This window comes from Lolium perenne, chromosome 2 (assembly GCF_019359855.2).
Source record: "Lolium perenne isolate Kyuss_39 chromosome 2, Kyuss_2.0, whole genome shotgun sequence".
Classification (NCBI taxonomy): Eukaryota; Viridiplantae; Streptophyta; class Magnoliopsida; order Poales; family Poaceae; genus Lolium; species Lolium perenne.
The window spans coordinates 249028223-249049747 of NC_067245.2; the positions used below are offsets into that span (position 1 = coordinate 249028223).

General features: G+C 41.0%; 1 long non-coding RNA gene across 1 annotated transcript; it reads left to right on the forward strand.

Annotated features, from left to right (window-relative positions):
* The first annotated feature begins 20751 nt into the window (after nucleotides 1-20751).
* On the forward strand, nucleotides 20752-21284 carry LOC127329290 (uncharacterized). Its single transcript, XR_011751103.1, has 3 exons — nucleotides 20752-20834; nucleotides 20961-21041; nucleotides 21140-21284. It is a non-coding gene; the product is annotated as an uncharacterized lncRNA (long non-coding RNA).
* The last annotated feature ends 241 nt before the right edge of the window (nucleotides 21285-21525 follow it).

Genomic DNA, 21525 nt, shown 5'->3' on the forward strand with positions numbered 1-21525 from the left:
GAGCCACGATACGGAAAACCTTACTGAGATGCCGCCGCCGCCAATCCCATCTCGGGGGATTCTGGAGATCGCCTCCGGCACCCTGCCGGAGAGGGGAATCATCTCCCGGAGGACTCTTCACCGCCATGATCGCCTCCGGAGTGATGAGTGAGTAGTTCACCCCTGGACTATGGGTCCATAGCAGTAGCTAGATGGTTGTCTTCTCCTCATGTGCTTCATTGTCGGATCTTGTGAGCTGCCTAACATGATCAAGATCATCTATCTGTAATTCTATATGTTGTGTTTGTCGGGATCCGATGGATAGAGAATACTATGTGATGTTGATTATCAATCTATTACCTATGTGTTGTTTATGATCTTGCATGCTCTCCGTTATTAGTAGAGGCTCTGGCCAAGTTTTTACTCTTAACTCCAAGAGGGAGTATTTATGCTCGATAGTGGGTTCATGCCTCCATTAAATCTGGGATAGTGATAGAAAGTTCTAAGGTTGTGGATGTGCTGTTGCCACTAGGGATAAAACATTGATGCTATGTCCGAGGATGTAGTTATTGATTACATTACGCACCATACTTAATGCAATTGTCTGTTGTTTGCAACTTAATACTGGAAGGGGTTCGGATGATAACCTAAAGGTGGACTTTTTAGGCATAGATGCATGCTGGATAGCGGTCTATGTACTTTGTCGTAATGCCCAATTAAATCTCACAATACTCATCGTATCATGTATGTGCATTGTCATGCCCTCTCTATTTTTCAATTGCCCGACTGTAATTTGTTCACCCAACATGCTATTTATCTTATGGGAGAGACACCTCTAGTGAACTGTGGACCCCGGTCCATTCTTTTACATCGAATACAATCTACTGCAATACTTGCTTTACTGTTTTCTGCAAACAATCATCATCCACACTATACATCTAATCCTTTGTTACAGCAAGCCGGTGAGATTGACAACCTCACTGTTTCGTTGGGGCAAAGTAATTTGGTTGTGTTGTGCAGGTTCCACGTTGGCGCCGGAATCCTTGGTGTTGCGCCGCACTACATCCAGCCGCCATCAACCTTCAACGTGCTTCTTGGCTCCTCCTGGTTCGATAAACCTTGGTTTCTTTCTGAGGGAAAACTTGCTACTGTGCGCATCATACCTTCCTCTTGGGGTTCCCAACGGACGTGTGCTGTACACGCCATCAAGCATTTTTTCTGGCGCCGTTGCCGGGGAGATCAAGACACGCTGCAAGGGGAGTCTCCACAATCCAATCTCTTTACTTTGTTTTTGTCTTGCTTTATTTTATTTACTACTTTGTTTGCTGCATTATATCAAAATACAAAAAAATTAGTTGCTAGCTTTACTTTATTTACTGTCTTGCACTCTATATCGAAAACACACAAAAAATTAGTTACTTGCATTTTACTTTTGCTACCATGTCTAGTTCTGCACCTGTTACTTCTTCACCTGAGGAATTAGTCTTCACTTTTAAACAAGGGGATGAGGAGAGTTTTAAAGATGCTTGGTCCAGAATTTTTACTTCTTATCGTAAAGCTGAACCTGAAATGACTCTAAGTTTGCTCCTTAGTAATTTTTATTTTGGTCTTATGATTCGCTATAGATATGCCTTGGATGCTGTAGTGGGAGGTTCCTTAATTGCAATGGGGATCATGCTTTTAATGCCATAAAAAAGTTGGTTGCATCACATGATTCAGCTAATAACTTTGATTCAGCCCTTATTAGCATTTATAATAGATTAAACACTCTTGAGACAAGTGCATCTCGCTTGAATGAAAATTATAGATATGTTCGTAACCGTCTTGATCAAGTTTTAGTGAACTCTGAACCTTCATTATGGGATCCTACTATTAAAATTGTTATCGGTGACCAAACTCTTCATGCCAATTGTGATATTATGTCTGAATTTTGCTTAATGCCTAAGAGTATTCATGAATCTTTGAAACTTTGGGGATTCGTTGAAGGGGGAGAAGGAATAACTCTTATTGATAACTCTGTTATAATTCCTAAAGGAATAGCTGCGGGTGTGCATACAACCGTTCTTGGGAGAACAATATCCATTGATTATCTTGTTATTGAATGTGCAGGACATGACAAATCACACTCGGAAGATCCCTGCTGAAACTATTGGGAGCCGTCAAAGATATGGGAGAAGGCACCCTAAAATTCACCTCTACACCCGGGGGTAGACATATATTCCCTAAATCAAAGAGTAAGAAAAAGAACAAGAAAGGTAAGGGTAAAGCTCAAGGTAATGTCGATGCTTCATCTCTTGATAACACTTGATATACACTTTCTGCGCCTAGCTGAAAGGCGTTAAAGAAAAGCGCTTATGGGAGACAACCCATGTTTTTACTACAGTACTTTGTTTTATATTTGAGTCTTGGAAGTTGTTTACTACTGTAGCAACCTCTCCTTATCATGTTTTTGTGCCAAGTAAAGTCTCTATGGTAAAGTTGATGCTAGATTTGGATTGCTGCACAGAAACAGCATTGCTGTCTGTCACGAATTCGCGCAGAAGTCTCTGTAAAAAAATCAAAAAAATCTGCAAATTTACGTGCGTGATCCTCAGATATGTACGCAACTTTCATTAGTTTTGAGTTTTTCCGTTTGAGCAAGTTAAGTGCCCCTTCCAGGTTCGTCTTTACGGACTGTTCTGTTTTTTACAGATTCTGCCTTTTATTTCGCATTGCCTCTTTTGCTATGTTGGATGAATTTCTTTGATCCATTAATGTCCAGTAGCTTTGTGCAATGTCCAGAAGTGTTAAGAATGATTGTGTCACCTCTGAACATGTGAATTTTTGATTGTGCACTAACCCTCTAATGAGTTTGCTTGAAGTTTGGTGTGAAGGAAGTTTTCAAGGGTCAAGAGAGGAGTATGATATACTATGATCAAGAGGAGTGAAAGCTCTAAGCTTGGGGATGCCCCGGTGGTTCACCCCTGCATATTTTAAGAAGACTCAAGCGTCTAAGCTTGGGGATGCCCAAGGCATCCCCTTCTTCATCGACAACATTATCGAGTTCCTCACTGAAACTATATTTTTATTCACCACATCTTATGTGCTTTGCTTGGAGCGTCTGTTTGTTTTTGTTTTTGTTTTTGTTTGAATAAAATGGATCCTAGCATTCATTGTGTGGGAGAGAGACACGCTCCGCTGTTGCATATGGACAAATATGTCCTTAGGCTTTACTCATAGTATTCATGGCGAAGGTTGAATCTTCCTCGTTAAATTGTTATATGGTTGGAATTGGGAAATGCTACATGTAGTAATTCTAAAATGTCTTGAATAATTTGATACTTGGCAATTGTTGTGCTCATGTTTAAGCTCTTGCATCATATACTTTGCACCCATTAATGAAGAAATACATAAAGCTTGCTAAAATTTGGTTTGCATATTTGGTCTCTCTAAAGTCTAGATAATTTCTAGTATTGAGTTTTGAACAACAAGGAAGACGGTGTAGAGTCTTATAATGTTTATAATATGTCTTTTATGTAAGTTTTGCTGCACCGGTTCATCCTTGTGTTTGTTTCAAATAACCTTGCTAGCCTAAACCTTGTATCGAGAGGGAATACTTCTCATGCATCTAAAATCCTTGAGCCAACCACTATGCCATTTGTGTCCACCATACCTACCTACTACATGGTATTTCTCCGCCATTCCAAAGTAAATTGCTTGAGTGCTACCTTTAAATTTCCATCATTCGCCTTTGCAATATATAGCTCATGGGACAAAATAGCCTTAAAAACTATTGTGGTATTGAATATGTACTTATGCACTTTATCTCTTATTAAGTTGCTTGTTGTGCGATAACCATGTTCCTGGGGACGCCATCAACTCTTTGTTGAATGTCATGTGAGTTGCTATGCATGTTCTTCTTGTCTGAAGTAAGGGCGGTTTTCACAATCAAATGGTTTGAGTATGCATACTGTTAGAGAAGAACATTGGGTCGCCAACTAAAACCATGAATCATGGTGGAAGTTTCAGTTTGGACATAAAACCTCAATCTCTTATGAGAATATTAACTGTTGTTGAATGCTTAAGCATTAAAAGAGGAGTCCATTATCTGTTGTCTATGTTGTCCCGGTATGGGTGTCTAAGTTGAAGAATGATCAAAAGCGAGAAATCCAATGCGAACTTTCTCCTTAGACCCTTGTACAGGCGGCATAGAGGTACCCCTTTGTGACACTTGGTTGAAACATATGTTATGCAATGATAATCAGTGTTAACCCAAGCTAATTAGGACAAGGTGCGGGCACTATTAGTATACTATGCATGAGGCTTGCAACTTGTAAGATATAATTTACATGATACATATGCTTTATTACTACCGTTGACAAATTTGTTTCATGTTTTCAAAACCAAAGCTCTAGCACAATATAGCAATCGATGCTTTCCTCTTTGAAGGACCTTTCTTTTACTTTTATGTTGAGTCAGTTCACCTATTTCTCTCCATCTCAAGAAGCAAACACTTGTGTGAATTGTGCATTGATTCCTACATACTTGCATATTGAACTTGTTATATTACTTTACATTGATACTATCCATGAGATATACATGTTATGAGTTGAAAGCAACCGCTGAAACTTAATCTTCCTTTGTGTTGCTTCAATACCTTTACTTTGATTTATTGCTTTATGAGTTAACTGTTATGCAAGACTTATTGATGCTTGTCTTGAAGTACTATTCATGAAAAGTCTTTGCTTTATGATTCATTTGTTTACTCATGTCATTACCATTGTTTTGATCGCTGCATTCATTACATATGCTTACAATAGTATGATCAAGGTTATGATGGCATGTCACTCCAGAAATTATCTTTGTTATCGTTTACCTGCTCGGGACGAGCAGGAACTAAGCTTGGGGATGCTGATACGTCTCCGACGTATCGATAATTTCTTATGTTCCATGCCACATTATTGATGATATCTACATGTTTTATACACCTTATATGTCGTATTTATGCATTTTCCGGCACTAACCTATTAACGAGATGCCGAAGAGCCAGTTGCTATTTTCTGCTGTTTTTGGTTTCAGAAATCCTACAAAGGAAATATTCTCGAAATTGGACGAAATCAACGCCCAGGGTCCTATTTTTGCACGAAGCTTCCAGAAGACCGAGGGGGAAAGGAAGTGGGGCCACGAGGCGCCGCCACAACAGGGCGGCGCGGCCCAGGTCTTGGCCGCGCGGCCCTGGTGTGTGGGGCCCTCGTGTGGCCCCCCGCGTTGCCCTTCCGCCTACTTAAAGCCTTCGTTGCGAAACCCCCAGTACCAAGAGCCACGATACGGAAAACCTTACTGAGACGCCGCCGCCGCCAATCCCATCTCGGGGGATTCTGGAGATCGCCTTCGGCACCCTGCCGGAGAGGGGAATCATCTCCCGGAGGACTCTTCACCGCCATGATCGCCTCCGGAGTGATGAGTGAGTAGTTCACCCCTGGACTATGGGTCCATAGCAGTAGCTAGATGGTTGTCTTCTCCTCATGTGCTTCATTGTCGGATCTTGTGAGCTGCCTAACATGATCAAGATCATCTATCTGTAATTCTATATGTTGTGTTTGTCGGGATCCGATGGATAGAGAATACTATGTTATGTTGATTATCAATCTATTACCTATGTGTTGTTTATGATCTTGCATGCTCTCCGTTATTAGTAGAGGCTCTGGCCAAGTTTTTACTCTTAACTCCAAGAGGGAGTATTTATGCTCGATAGTGGGTTCATGCCTCCATTAAATCTGGGACAGTGATAGAAAGTTCTAAGGTTGTGGATGTGCTGTTGCCACTAGGGATAAAACATTGATGCTATGTCCGAGGATGTAGTTATTGATTACATTACGCACCATACTTAATGCAATTGTTCCGTTGTTTGCAAATCTTAATACCGGAAGGGGTTCGGATGATAACTTTGAAGGTGGACTTTTTAGGCATAGATGCATGCTGGATAGCGGTCTATGTACTTTGTCGTAATGCCCAATTAAATCTCACAATACTCATCGTATCATGTATGTGCATTGTCATGCCCTCTCTATTTGTCAATTGCCCGACTGTAATTTGTTCACCCAACATGCTATTTATCTTATGGGAGAGACACCTCTAGTGAACTGTGGACCCCGGTTCATTCTTTTACATCGAATACAATCTACTGCAATACTTGCTTTACTGTTTTCTGCAAACAATCATCATCCACACTATACATCTAATCCTTTGTTACAGCAAGCCGGTGAGATTGACAACCTCACTGTTTCGTTGGGGCAAAGTACTTTGGTTGTGTTGTGCAGGTTCCACGTTGGCGCCGGAATCCTTGGTGTTGCGCCGCACTACATCCCGCCGCCATCAACCTTCAACGTGCTTCTTGGCTCCTCCTGGTTCGATAAACCTTGGTTTCTTTCTGAGGGAAAACTTGCTACTGTGCGCATCATACCTTCCTCTTGGGGTTCCCAACGGACGTGTGCTGTACACGCCATCAGGGCGCTGCAGAGGTAGTTCCGCCGGAAAGTGCTCATGGCAACCGTGCAAGCTCACCGGCGTGCTGTATCCCGAGAGGAACTGGTCAAAGCTTTGCTATTCGCAAAAAAAAAGCGGGCCAAGATCTGGTCAAAGCTTCGTCGATGGCTTGCCGCGAGAGGCTTGGAGTCCAGAGTCAATAAACTAGCTGCTCGAGGACTTGGGCGGTTTACACCGATTCATAGTAACTGACTCAAGTTTGTTAGTCTAGTTAACAAATGCATCTAGATACATCCATATCTAGACAAAATTGAGTCAATTAATATGAATCAGAGGGGAGTGCCTGAAAGTGTTTCATGCTACCAATTAATGCGCTGGCAGGACTGGCTGTAGAAGTAATTGTGCTACTACTCATACGATGAACTGATTGTGTGGGTGTCAAATTTTGCAACGCGATCATCCACTGAATGCTTAATTATAGTTCTAGCACCAAAGGCATACAAATCATAACAAAGATAGTACATACTACAGCACCAGAACATAAGAGTACGAATCATAAAGTAGCTCAACATTTTGCATCAGGGCTGGGTGGTCTTGAGACTACCGGGACGCCCCTGATGATCTCCGGGCGTGCATCCACTTCAACGCAAAACTGTGTACTCGGTCCACGGCCTCCTTCTGTAGGCTGGAAAATCTCAGGTGCAGGACCTTCGTCTATGAAAGGCTCGTCATCAGTACCATCCACGGGTGCATCAGGGCAGGGTGGTCTTGAGACTACCCGGACGCCCCTGATGATCTCTGGGCGTGCATCCACTTCAACGCAAAGCTGTGTACTCGGTCCACGGCCTCCTTCTGTAGGCTGGATAATCTCAGGTGCAGGACCTTCATCTATGAAAGGCTCGTCATCAGTACCATCCACAGGTGCATCAAACAGAGATTCATCTTCAAATCTCCCATCAAACTGAGAGACCTCTTCAACTCTATGCTTCTGCAATTAGTACATCAACAGATTAGACAAACATCTAAGGGATGCAACCTGAACAAATGTCATTTTACATATTTACCTTCTCATCTGGCACAGCACATGTCCCAGAGCTGAAACCCGTTTCCTGAAGCAAGCGCTTTTTCTCTCCTTCCCGTCCATCCATCTGCAACAAGTTAAATTTGAGTACAGAACCTTGCACAACAATGCAAACTATTGATCGAAACAGCGGCAGCATCAATATAAATAATTAACTACATATGCCAGCACACATACAGTGTGAGCAAGATCTGCTTCTCCCGCTGAAGGATCATTATACGGTTCACCATGATAAACCCACCTAACATATGTGCGGTCCATCCCAAAAATGTGTAAATGATCTTCCACTACATGGTGAGGCCTCTTCTCACCATTCATACATGTGCAGCGCGGGCAATACACGTCCAGGTTGTGACCCTCATGAGCTCTAATAAACCCCATAAAGGGTTTAACACCATTTATATATGAAGGGGAACATAAGTGTCCATGCAGTATCCAAGTTCTGTCCATCTGTTTAATTATGAGATACAATGGTTGGTGATTAATTTTTAAGGCGAAGTAGGAAATGTATATCCATCGAGTACAAAACTATACTACATGATTATGCATTTCAGCAATCATGTCGAGTACAAAACAAAAAATGCCCATCGACATTTTAGCAAACAGATCGTGTACAAAACTCTGCCATGGCATTTCAGCAAATTAACGGATCGAGTGCAGAACTGACTCTATATGCCCACGCAAATGAACAAATTGATCGAGGACAAATCGAGCGGAAAACTATAAAGTGCCAATTAGTTTGAGCATACTGACGATTTTTTTTAGCAGCATCAAGAAAATATAAATCATTAGGCCGTCTTGCCCGATGCATGATTGAGCTAGAGATAGCAGTCCTACCGTGGATCAACTTGACCGCCGGTGCGTCTCGAGAAGAACGACGGGGAGGGGAAGCTTCTTCTTCGCACGGACGGGACGGGGAGGGGAAGCTTTTCGCACGGACGGGGATAAGTTGTGTAGGGGTGGGTGGGGGGTCATGCGGCCGGGCCGCCCGGTAGGTGGTGTTTAATGGAGTTGCGTGTGTAATTTGCCGTGCACAAGGTTGAGGAATAGGCCGTTCCCTTTGCCGCGCGCACAATTCAAACTATCCCACCCATGTAGTTTAAATTCGCCCTATTTTCGTTAAATCGACATAAAGTCATGTGAGTGGGTGGAAATTAGCAAAGTTGCTTGAAAAATAGTAAAACTCTGGAATTATCCTTTAAATATGCTCTACTTCGTGTGAAAATCAGGGTGTGGAGGCATGTTGAGCTGTTTTATTTGTACTTTCTTCATTAAAACTCCCATTTTATGCACTTTGGATGGAAAGAAATCATTTGTACATAAATTTTGACAACGCCATTTGCAAACATTAATTGTTTTACATGCCAAGATGCACCCATCCACCAAATATGGGGCAAAAGTTTATCACAATCTAGATATATATGTATAATTAGTGAGGGACCCCTTTTGATTTTGTGCAATTTCCACTAATTAGCTAGAGAGAAGGGGTCAATTAATTAGGCCATGTTAGGGGCTATGTGTTTTAGATTAGGGTTGTGTGGATTCAAATACAACTTCTTTATTTATGTGCTATGATTAATCAAAACTAGATCGATCGACTGCGCACACATTATTAGAGGCACATGCATTTGCGCACAAAGTGCAGGTTAGGGTTTAGGGTTTAGTGTTTAGGGTTTAGGGTTTAGGGTGTAGTGTTTAGGGTTGGTTTAGGGTCTAGGGTTTAGGGTTTAGTGTTTAGGGTGTTTAGGGTGTACGTTTAGGGTATAATTAGGGATTAGGGATTAGGGTTTTAGGGTTTAAGGTTTAGGGATCATCGATCGAGTGCACACACACATTATTAGAGGCACCCGCGCCTTTGCGCATAAAGTGCATGCGTATATAAAAGTGTGTGTTTTGGCCACCAACGATATATAGATCGAGAGAGAGATTAAAAAATATATATATATATCCCCAAGAATATGTTCAGATATATATTGAAATATATGCACGAATGATATGTGCAAGGTATGACATGCGCGCATGCACACACTAATTGTATATATATTATGAGGCAACTTAATCAAATGTGTTTTCATATATTCGAGAGAACTGCTTGTCAAAATTCAAGTTAATTAATTTATCAGCACTATTTAGTTGGTCGCCTGCTTGATGCGCAATGAAGTGTCGTTGGCCTATATATATGTAGGGTTTAATTAGGGTTTAGGGTTTAGGGTTATCTAGCTAGGGTTTTAGGGTTAGGGTTAGGGTTAATTAGGGTTTAGGGTTTAGGGTTTAGGGTTTGGGGTTTAGTTTTAGGGTTTAGGGTTTAGGGTTTAGGGTGTAGTGTTTAGGGTTTAGGTCTAGGGTTTAGGGTTTAGTGTTTAGGGTGTTTAGGGTGTACGTTTAGGGTATAATTAGAGATTAGGGATTAGGGTGTTAGGGTTTAAGGTTTAGGGATCATCGATCGAGTGCACACACACATTATTAGAGGCACCCGCGCCTTTGCGCTTAAAGTGCATGCGTATATAAGTGTGTGTTTAATTTTGGCCACCAACGATATATAGATCGAGAGAGAGATTGAAATGTATATATATCCCCAAGAATATGTTCAGATATATATTGAAATATATGCACGAATGATATGTGCAAGGTATGACATCCGCGCATGCACACTAATTGTATATATATATATTATGAGGCAACTTAATCAAATGTGTTTTCATTCGACAGAACTTGTCAAAATTCAAGTTAATTAATTTATCAGCGCTAACTAGTTGGTCGCCTGCTTGATGCGCAATGAAGTGTCGTTGGCCTATATATATGTAGGGTTTAATTAGGGTTTAGGGTTTAGGGTTTAGGGTCTAGGGTTTAGTGTTTAGTGTTTAGGGTTTAGGGTCTAGGATTTAGGGTTTAGTGTTTAGGGTGTTTAGGGTGTATGTTTAGGGTATAATTAGGGATTAGGGATTAGGGTTTTAGGGTTTAAGGTTTAGGGATCATCGATCGAGTGCACACACACATTATTAGAGGCACCCGCGCCTTTGCGCATAAAGTGCATGCGTATATAAGTGTGTTTTTTGGCCACCAACGATATATAGATCGAGAGAGATTGAAATGTATATATATCCCCAAGAATATGTTCAGATATATATTGAAATATATGCACGAATGATATATATATATGTGCAAGGTATGACATGCGCGCATGCACACTAATTGTATATATATATATATTATGAGGCAACTAATTAATCAAATGTGTTTTCATTCGAGATAACTTGTCAAAATTCAAGTTAATTAATTTATCAGCGCTAATTAATTAGTTGGTCGCCTGCTTGATGCGCAATGAAGTGTCGTTGGCCTATATATATGTAGGGTTTAATTAGGGTTTAGGGTTTAGGGTTATCTAGCTAGGGTTTTAGGGTGTTAGGGTTAGGGTTAATTAGGGTTTAGGGTCTAGGGTTTAGGGTTTAGGGTTTGGGATTTAGGGTTTAGGGTTTAGGGTCTAGGGTTAGGGTTTAGGGTTTAGGGTTTAGTGTTTAGTGTTTAGGGTTTAGGGTTTAGGGTGTAGTGTTTAGGGTTTAGGGTCTAGGGTTTAGGGTTTAGTGTTTAGGGTGTTTAGGGTGTACGTTTTGGGTATAATTAAGGATTAGGGATTAGGGTTTTAGGGTTTAAGGTTTAGGGATCATCGATCGAGTGCACACACACATTATTAGAGGCACCCGCACCTTTGCGCATAAAGTGCATGCGTATATAAGTGTGTTTTTTGGCCACCAACGATATATAGATAGAGAGAGACTGAAATGTATATATATCCCCAAGAATATGTTCAGATATATATTGAAATATATGCACGAATGATATGTGCAAGGTATGACATGCGCGCATGCACACTAATTGTATATATATATATTATGAGGCAACTAATTAATCAGATGTGTTTTCATTCGAGAGAACTTGTCAAAATTCAAGTTAATTAATTTATCAGCGCTAATTAGTTGGTCGCCTGCTTGATGCGCAATGAAGTGTCGTTGGCCTATATATATGTAGGGTTTAATTAGGGTTTAGGGTTTAGGGTTATCTAGCTAGGGTTTTAGGGTTAGGGTTAGGGTTAATTAGGGTTTAGGGTTTAGGGTTTGGGGTTTAGTTTTAGGGTTTAGGGTGTAGGGTTTAGGGTCTAGGGTTTAGGGTTTAGGCTTAGGGTGTATAGTGTTTAGGGTTTAGGCTTTAGTGTTTAGGGTGTAGGGTGTCGGGTTTAGGGTTTAGTGTTTAGAGTTTAGGGTTTAGGGTTTAGGGTTTAGGGTGTAGGGTTTAGGGTCTAGGGTTTAGGGTTTAGGCTTAGGGTGTATAGTGTTTAGGGTTTAGGGTTTAGGGTGTAGTGTTTAGGGTGTAGGGTCTAGGGTTTAGGGTTTAGTGTTTAGGGTTTAGGGTCTAGGGTTTGGGATTTAGGGTTTAGGGTTTAGGGTCTAGGGTTAGGGTTTAGGGTTTAGTGTTTAGTGTTTAGTGTTTAGTGTTTAGGGTTTAGGGTTTAGGGTGTAGTGTTTAGGGTTTAGGGTCTAGGGTTTAGGGTTTAGTGTTGAGGGTGTTTAGGGTGTACGTTTAGGGTATAATTAGGGATTAGGGTTTTAGGGTTTAAGGTTTAGGGATCATCGATCGAGTGCACACACACATTATTAGAGGCACCCGCGCCTTTGCGCATAAAGTGCATGCGTATATAAGTGTGTTTTTTGGCCACCAACGATATATAGATAGAGAGAGATTGAAATGTATATATATCCCCAAGAATATGTTCAAATATATATTGAAATATATGCACGAATGATATGTGCAAGGTATGACATGCGCGCATGCACACTAATTGTATATATATATTATGAGGCAACTAATTAATCAGATGTGTTTTCATTCGAGAGAACTTGTCAAAATTCAAGTTAAGTAATTTATCAGCGCTAATTAGTTGGTCGCCTGCTTGATGCGCTATGAAGTGTCATTGGCCTATATATATGTAGGGTTTAATTAGGGTTTAGGGTTTAGGGTTATCTAGCTAGGGTTTTAGGGTTAGGGTTAGGGTTAATTAGGGTTTAGGGTTTAGAGTTTAGGGTTTGGGGTTTAGTTTTAGGGTTTAGAGTGTAGGGTTTAGGGTCTAGGGTTTAGGGTTTAGGCTTAGGGTGTATAGTGTTTAGGGTTTAGGGTTTAGGGTGTAGTGTTTAGGGTGTAGGGTCTAGGGTTTAGGGTTTAGGGTTTAGTGTTTAGGGTGTTTAGGGTGTACATTTAGGGTATAATTAGGGATTAGGGACTAGGGTTTTAGGGTTTAAAGGTTTAGGGATCATCGATCGAGTGCACACACACATTATTAGAGGCACCCGCGCCTTTGCGCATAAAGTGCATGCGTATATAAGTGTGTTTTTTGGCCACCAACGATATATAGATCGAGAGAGAGATTTAAATGTATATATATGCCCAAGAATATGTCCAGATATATATTGAAATATATGCACGAATGATATGTGCAAGGTATGACATGCGCGCATGCACACTAATTGTATATATATTATGAGGCAACTTAATCAAATATATTTTCATTCGAGAAAACTTGTCAAAATTCAAGTTAATTAATTTATCAGCGCTAATTAGTTGGTCGCCTGCTTGATGCACAATGAAGTGTCGTTGGCCTATATATATATGTAGGGTTTAATTGGGGTTTAGGGTTTAGGGTGTAGTGGTTTAGGGTTTAGGGTGTAGTGTTTAGGGTTTAGGGTCTAGGGTTTAGGGTTTAGTGTTTAGGGTGTTTAGGGTGTACGTTTAGGGTATAATTAGGGATTAGGGATTAGGGTTTTAGGGTTGAAGGTTTAGGGATCAACGATCGATCGAGTGCGCACACACATTATTAGAGGCACCCGCGCCTTTGCGCATAAAGTGCATGCGTATATAAGTGTGTTTTTTGGCCACCAACGATATATAGATCGAGAGAGAGATTGAAATGTATATATATCCCCAAGAATATGTTCAGATATATATTGAAATATATGCACGAATGATATGTGCAAGGTATGACATGCGCGCATGCACACTAATTGTATATATATTATGAGGCAACTTAATCAAATGTGTTTTCATTCGAGAGAACTTGTCAAAATTCAAGTTAATTAATTTATCAACGCTAATTAGTTGGTCGCCTGCTTGATGCGCAATGAAGTGTCGTTGGCCTATATATATGTTGGGTTTAATTAGGGTTTAGGGTTTAGGGTTTAGGGTTTAGGGTCTAGGGTTTAGTGTTTAGTGTTTAGGGTTTAGGGTTTAGGGTCTAGGGTTTAGGGTTTAGGGTTTGGGGTTTAGGGTTTTGGGTCTAGGGTTAGGGTTTAGGGTTTAGTGTTTACTGTTTAGGGTTTAGGGTTTAGGGTGTAGTGTTTAGGGTTTAGGGTCTAGGGTTTAGGGTTTAGTGTTTAGGGTGTACGTTTAGGGTATAATTAGGGATTAGGGATTAGGGTTTTAGGGTTTAAGGTTTAGGGATCATATATCGATCGAGTGCACACATATTAATTAGAGGCACCCGCGCCTTTGCGCATAAAGTGCATGCGTATATAAGTGTGTTTTTGGCCACCAACAATATATAGATCGAGAGAGAGATTGAAATATATATATATCCCCAAGAATATGTTCAGATATATATTGAAATATATGCACGAATGATATGTGCAAGGTATGACATGCGCGCATGCACACTAATTGTATATATATATATATTATGAGGCAACTAATTAATGAGATGTGTTTTCATTCGAGAGAACTTGTCAAAATTCAAGTTAATTAATTTATCAGCGCTAATTAGTTGGTCGCCTGCTTGATGCGCAATGAAGTGTTGTTGGCCTATATATATGTTGGGTTTAATTAGGGTTTAGGGTTATCTAGCTAGGGTTTTAGGGTTAGGGTTAATTAGGGTTTAGGGTTTAGGGTCTAGGGTTTAGGGTTTGGGGTTTAGGGTTTAGGGTCTACGGTTAGGGTTTAGGGTTTAGTGTTTAGGGTTTAGGGTTTAGGGTTTAGGGTGTAGTGTTTAGGGTTTAGGGTCTAGGGTTTAGGGTTTAGTGTTTAGGGTGTATGTTTAGGGTATAATAAGGGATTAGGGATTAGGGTTTTAGGGTTTAAGGTTTAGGGATCATATATCGATTGAGTGCACACATATTACTTAGAGGCACCCGCACCTTTGCGCATAAAGTGCATGCGTATATAAGTGTGTTTTTTGGCCACCAACGATATATAGATCGAGAGAGAGATTGAAATATATATATCCCCAAGAATATGTTCAGATATATATTGAAATATATGCACGAATGATATGTGCAAGGTATGACATGCGCGCATGCACACTAATTGTATATATATTATGAGGCAACTTAATCAAATGTGTTTTCATTCGAGAGAACTTGTCAAAATTCAAGTTAATTAATTTATCAGCGCTAATTAGTTGGTCGCCTTCTTGATGCGCAATGAAGTGTCGTTGGCCTATATATATGTTGGGTTTAATTAGGGTTTAGGGTTTAGGGTTTAGGGTCTAGGGTTTAGTGTTTAGTGTTTAGGGTTTAGGGTTTAGGGTCTAGGGTTTAGGGTTTAGGGTTTGGGGTTTAGGGTTTAGGGTTTAGGGTCTAGGGTTAGGGTTTAGGGTTTAGTGTTTAGTGTTTAGGGTTTAGGGTTTAGGGTGTAGTGTTTAGGGTCTAGGGTTTAGGGTTTAGTGTTTAGGGTGTACGTTTAGGGTATAATTAGGGATTAGGGATTAGGGTTTTAGGGTTTAAGGTTTAGGGATCATATATCGATCGAGTGCACACATATTAATTAGAGGCACCCGCGCCTTTGCGCATAAAGTGCATGCGTATATAAGTGTGTTTTTGGCCACCAACAATATATAGATCGAGAGAGAGATTGAAATGTATATATATCCCCAAGAATATGTTCAGATATATATTGAAATATATGCACGAATGATATGTGCAAGGTATGACATGCGCGCATGCACACTAATTGTATATATATATATTATGAGGCAACTAATTAATGAGATGTGTTTTCATTTGAGAGAACTTGTCAAAATTCAAGTTAATTAATTTATCAGCGCTAATTAGTTGGTCGCCTGCTTGATGCGCAATGAAGTGTTGTTGGCCTATATATATGTTGGGTTTAATTAGGGTTTAGGGTTTAGGGTTATCTAGCTAGGGTTTTAGGGTTAGGGTTAATTAGGGTTTAGGGTTTAGGGTCTAGGGTTTAGGGTTTGGGGTTTAGGGTTTAGGGTTTAGGGTCTACGGTTAGGGTTTAGGGTTTAGTGTTTAGTGTTTAGGGTTTAGGGTTTAGGGTTTAGGGTGTAGTGTTTAGGGTTTAGGGTCTAGGGTTTAGGGTTTAGTGTTTAGGGTGTATGTTTAGGGTATAATTAGGGATTAGGGATTAGGGTTTTAGGGTTTAAGGTTTAGGGATCATATATCGATTGAGTGCACACATATTAATTAGAGGCACCCGCACCTTTGCGCATAAAGTGCATGCGTATATAAGTGTGTTTTTTGGCCACCAACGATATATAGATCGAGAGAGAGATTGAAATATATATATCCCCAAGAATATGTTCAGATATATATTGAAATATATGCACGAATGATATGTGCAAGGTATGACATGCGCGCATGCACACTAATTGTATGTATATATATATATATATATTATGAGGCAACTAATTAATCAGATGTGTTTTCATTCGAGAGAACTTGTCAAAATTCAAGTTAATTAATTTATCAGCGCTAATTAGTTGGTCGCCTGCTTGATGCGCAATGAAGTGTCGTTGGCCTATATATATGTTGGGTTTAATTAGGGTTTAGGGTTTAGGGTTATCTAGCTAGGGTTTTAGGGTTAGGGTTAATTAGGGTTTAGGGTTTAGGGTCTAGGGTTTAGGGTTTAGGGTTTGGGGTTTAGGGTTTAGGGTTTAGGGTCTAGGGTTAGGGTTTAGGGTTTAGTGTTTAGTGTTTAGGGTTTAGGGTTTAGGGTTTAGGGTGTAGTGTTTAGGGTTTAGGGTCTAGGGTTTAGGGTTTAGTGTTTAGGGTGTATGTTTAGGGTATAATTAGGGATTAGGGATTAGGGTTTTAGGGTTTAAGGTTTAGGGATCATATATCGATCGAGTGCACACATATTAATTAGACGCACCCGCACCTTTGCGCATAAAGTGCATGCGTATATAAGTGTGTTTTTTGGCCACCAACGATATATAGATCGAGAGAGAGATTGAAATATATATATCCCCAAGAATATGTTCAGATATATATTGAAATATATGCACGAATGATATGTGCAAGGTATGACATGCGTGCATGCACACTAATTGTATATATATTATGAGGCAACTTAATCAAATGTGTTTTCATTCGAGAGAACTTGTCAAAATTCAAGTTAATTAATTTATCAGCGCTAATTAATTAGTTGGTCGCCTGCTTGATGCGCAATGAAGTGTCGTTGGCCTATATATATATGTAGGGTTTAATTAGGGTTTAGGGTTTAGGGTTATCTAGCTAGGGGTTTAGGGTTAGGGTTAGGGTTAGGGTTAATTAGGGTTTAGGGTCTAGGGTTTAGGGTTTGGGGTTTGGGGTTTAGTGTTTAGGGTTTAGGGTCTAGGGTTAGGGTTTAGGGTTTAGGGTTTAGGGTTTAGGGTGTAGTGTTTAGGGTTTAGGGTCTAGGGTTTAGGGTTTAGTGTTTAGGGTGTTTAGGGTGTATGTTTAGTGTATAATTAGGGATTAGGGATTAGGGTTTTAGGGTTTAAGGTTTAGGGATCATCGATCGAGTGCACACACACATTATTAGAGGCACCCGCGCCTTTGCGCATAAAGTGCATGCGTATATATATAAGTGTGTTTCTTGGCCACCAACGATATATAGATCGAGAGATAGAGATTGAAATCCCCAAGAATATGTTCAAATATACGCACTCACATGAATTATTAGAGGCACCCGCGCCTTTGCGCATAAAGTGCATGCATATGTGTGTTGTTCTGGCCACCAATGATAGATCGAGAGAGAGAGAGAGAGATTGAAATCCCCAAGAATTAGAGGACCCCCCTTGCACAAGTGTTGGCCATCTATATATAATATGAATCCCAATAATGTTCATACATGATAGGGCATATGTGTGAAGCAATTTTTTCCGAGAACTTGTAAAGATTCAAATTTATCAGTGCAAATGGAAACTAGTGCACATTAGAGGACCCCCTTGCACACGTGTTGGCCATATATGTATAGTTTGAATCCCAATAATGTTCGTACATGATAGGCTATATGTGAATCAATTTTTTCTTCCAAGAACTTGTCAAGATTCAAATTTATCGGTGCTAATGGAAACTAGTGCGCACTAGACGAGCCCCTTGCGAAAGTGCTGGCCATTACATATAGTAGTTTAAATCTTAAGAATGTTCATACATGATAGGCCATATGTGCAAAGAATTTTTTTCCCGTGAACTTGTCAAAATTCAAGTTTATCGTTGCAAATGGAAACTAGTCCAAAAAATTACATAGAGGTCCAAAAGAACTAGACAATAACTAATAGGACCTGCAACTTTACAAAAAGGACCCCAACACATATAGAAGAAAATAAATCGAGTCCTTCTGGACCGCACATCAGATCTCTGCTCCGCATCCTTTCCAGCAACTCCGTCGCCGGGGACGCACCACTTGGGACGGTGTCGCCGGTAGTCGCCAGGACGAAGGAGAAGAATGGCCTCAGCAACGGCATATTGGCTCCTAGAAGGGCCGCTGAAAGGCCAAGATGTTCACGGGCAAGACGGATGACGTCGTCGTATGCCCCGAGCTTGTGAACGTTAGCAGCTTGACTTCCCCGTTGGCCAGATCTGAAGCACTGACCAAAGCAAGCCTCACTGTTAGCGCCATCACCTTGATGGCACCAGATCGGGGTTTGGCCGGCAAGATCCGCCAGATCTGATCCGCCAGATTCACCATAGGCCAGATCTGAAGCCGATGACGAGATCCCCGACTCCATTGCGCCATTCTGCTCATGGGAAACACTGGATCTAAGCTTACAACAACACTAACTCCCTCGGATCCAAATTAGCTGACTCAACTTTGGTTATCTAAATATGGATGTATCCACACATGTTTTTACTCTAGATACATACACGTCTAAGGAAAGTTGAATCAATTAATTTAGTTCGGAGGGTGTACGATATACAGAGAGAAGTCGGCCTCGTCTCCGGCCGGCGAGGCCGCCGGAGAGAAGGGGGAGAGGAGCCGGGGGAGTGAGAGAGACTCGAGAGAGAAAGAGAAGAGGAGAGCTCCCTGGGGAAGAACATTATTTTTTGTCGTTCTGCTCGTAGCTTGAAACTGAAAATTTCGGCCCCGCGCCAAATCATCCCGCCGAATCCATTCGAAAATCCCGTGACCAGTTTTACCCTTTTAACCCTGGTCCGGAAGTTACAACCCACCGACCATGGAGGGCTCATTCGGTAACAATGAAATATCTTGCCTAGATCCCGAACCCTCCCCACAGGCCCACACCCACCCACCAACCATTCGCCCCATTAGCTCAAAAATACTCTCACACGCCAAAGCTCTGACTCTCTACAGTACTAGATCTGCTTCGCCGCCGGCATACTCCTCCCCAGCGTAGGCTTATCGTGTTGGCTGTCCACCCACCTGATCCGCTCCCCCGCCGCCCTCGCCACCGACGGATCTGCTTCACCGCCGACCTCGCCACCGACGGATCTGCTTCAACGCCGACCTCGCCACCGACGGATCTGCTTCACCGCCGACCTCATCCACAACATAGCAATCAACGCCTTTCCTGTCGACGCACCGGATCCTCTCCAACGGAACCGGGTCTACTTCACCGTGGCCCCCCCTCCACAGAAGCCGATCTATTCCACCGACTAGCTCGGCGCACCGGCTGTATCAACTTCACCGAATCCCTTGCCAGCCAACCAGATCTGCTTCACTAACGCCCGCTTCTACTGAAACGGGGTTGACTCATCGTCTCCCACGTTCGCCGCCGCTGGAATGCAAGTTGCCGCCCCCGTCCACCCCGCCGCAGCTTGGTCAGTAAGCTGGCCCGTTAGATCGCGGTGTTTCTTTAGCCATGTTTTGTGTAGTTATTTGCAGATCTCATATGCCATTAACTTTCTTGATGTGTTACTTCGCATGAAGTTCGTTTAAATATTGTACAGTACAAAAGCATCCACATACTTATAGCCTTATACCCATTCATTTGCTGCCAACTGTTTTTGTACTGCATGCTATTCCTTTTATAGTCATGCTATGGGCATTTCCCATCTGGTTGTTCTTATACCACGTCATTAGCTCACCGCTAGCCGATAGCTGTTTTCTCGTGCCTGCTATTCTCACACTGCTTTTATAATCATGCTATGTGCATTTCCAATCTGCTTGCTCTTATACGTCGTCTTTAGCTTATAGCTATTTTTTCCATGAATGCTCCTGTCGCACAGCTTGTATAGTTATTGCTGCGTGCATGTCTGGTCTTTGTATTATTGTAGACTAACTTGTCAATGTTATTTTTCCTAGGGATTGATCATGCGAACCACTTATTAGAATATCCAACATTAACAGCGGGGACGCTAGGGAAGGTTGGAATCTGAGCTCTTGGTTGGTAATTTTGGCAGTTTACTTCCGTTATTATCTATAACCTATATGCATTGTTCCTTATGCAAGAGATTAACACTTGGAACCCTGCCATAGCAATGCCATTCATGCTTTACTATGTTTCTGCCTATTTGATATGCTTGTCTTGGAGCAACTGCGAAGGTGATTTGAACCTGACATTTGATCATTCTTAATGCCAGTTTACTTTATGTGGAAAACCTTGGCATTACCCTACTCTAAATCTGAATGTCTGAAATTCGTATCTCATGAAAAGCAACATCTAGTTGGTTTTATTCTGATATCTGGTAAATATTGGCTTATTCATTTGGCAGCTCAAGTTTTTTGTTATTTGAAACCAGCTGACTTGGTCTTAAATGTGATATCTAAACACAGATTAAGGACAATGGAGCAGGAGGATTAGCATTTCACTTGATGGCTGAAGCTAAAATGATAGGCATGTCGACCACGACTAGTGCACTCAAGAGAAGGACCTGCAGCGAGCCAGTATGTGCTCAGTACATGCATCTTATCTTATCTTGTGCTTATTTCTGCTACATGCCGTTATCTGATCTCTACATTGCGTAATACATGTTTGAATAGTTAATTGTTGTAACTATGTTTGCAATATTACCAGAATGCAGTTTTAATGAAGCAGTCATCATTAGAAGATAGTCGCCAAAGCGACCCTGTGCAACATTATGATGTAAGTCTGTGCTTAGTACAAGTTCCATACATTGTCTTATTTATGGAACTTGTTATTATCTTATATCTACATTTCATAATAAATGTTTGAATAGTTCACTGTTGTAACTATGTTGCATATTACTAGAATGCAGGTGTAATGAAGAAGTCCTTAGTAGAAGATAGAGCGCAAAAAAGGTTCCGGGGTGAGCCTATGCAACGATATAATGTAAGTCTGTGCTTAGTACTTCTGACTATCTCATATCGACAATGCTTAATACATGTTTGCATAGTTCATCGTTTAACTCTTTTTTGCATTATTATCAGAATGCAGTTGTGATGAAGCAATCTTCATCAGAAGAGAGGCCCACAAAAAGTTCTGATCTTTCTTCTGATGCATCCTCTCATAGCCGTCAACCTAGACCATTCCTTTCATCAAACAGTAAATATCTCAAGGTTGTACTTTATAAAAGACATGGTATTGCTGCTTTAAGATCTGTAGCTGATGTGTTGACCAAGAGTACACAAGATTCAATCAAGGCGATTGCCAAATGTCAACGTGTTATTGATGATGCTAATAGAAGTCCTCAATGATTCTATGTAATTTTTTTATTTGGGCACATTAATTGCCTTGTAATTTTCCTAGTTATTTTATTTGTGTATGTAATTGTGTGTATCATTGATACCAGATTTTAGGCTCATGAAATTTAATG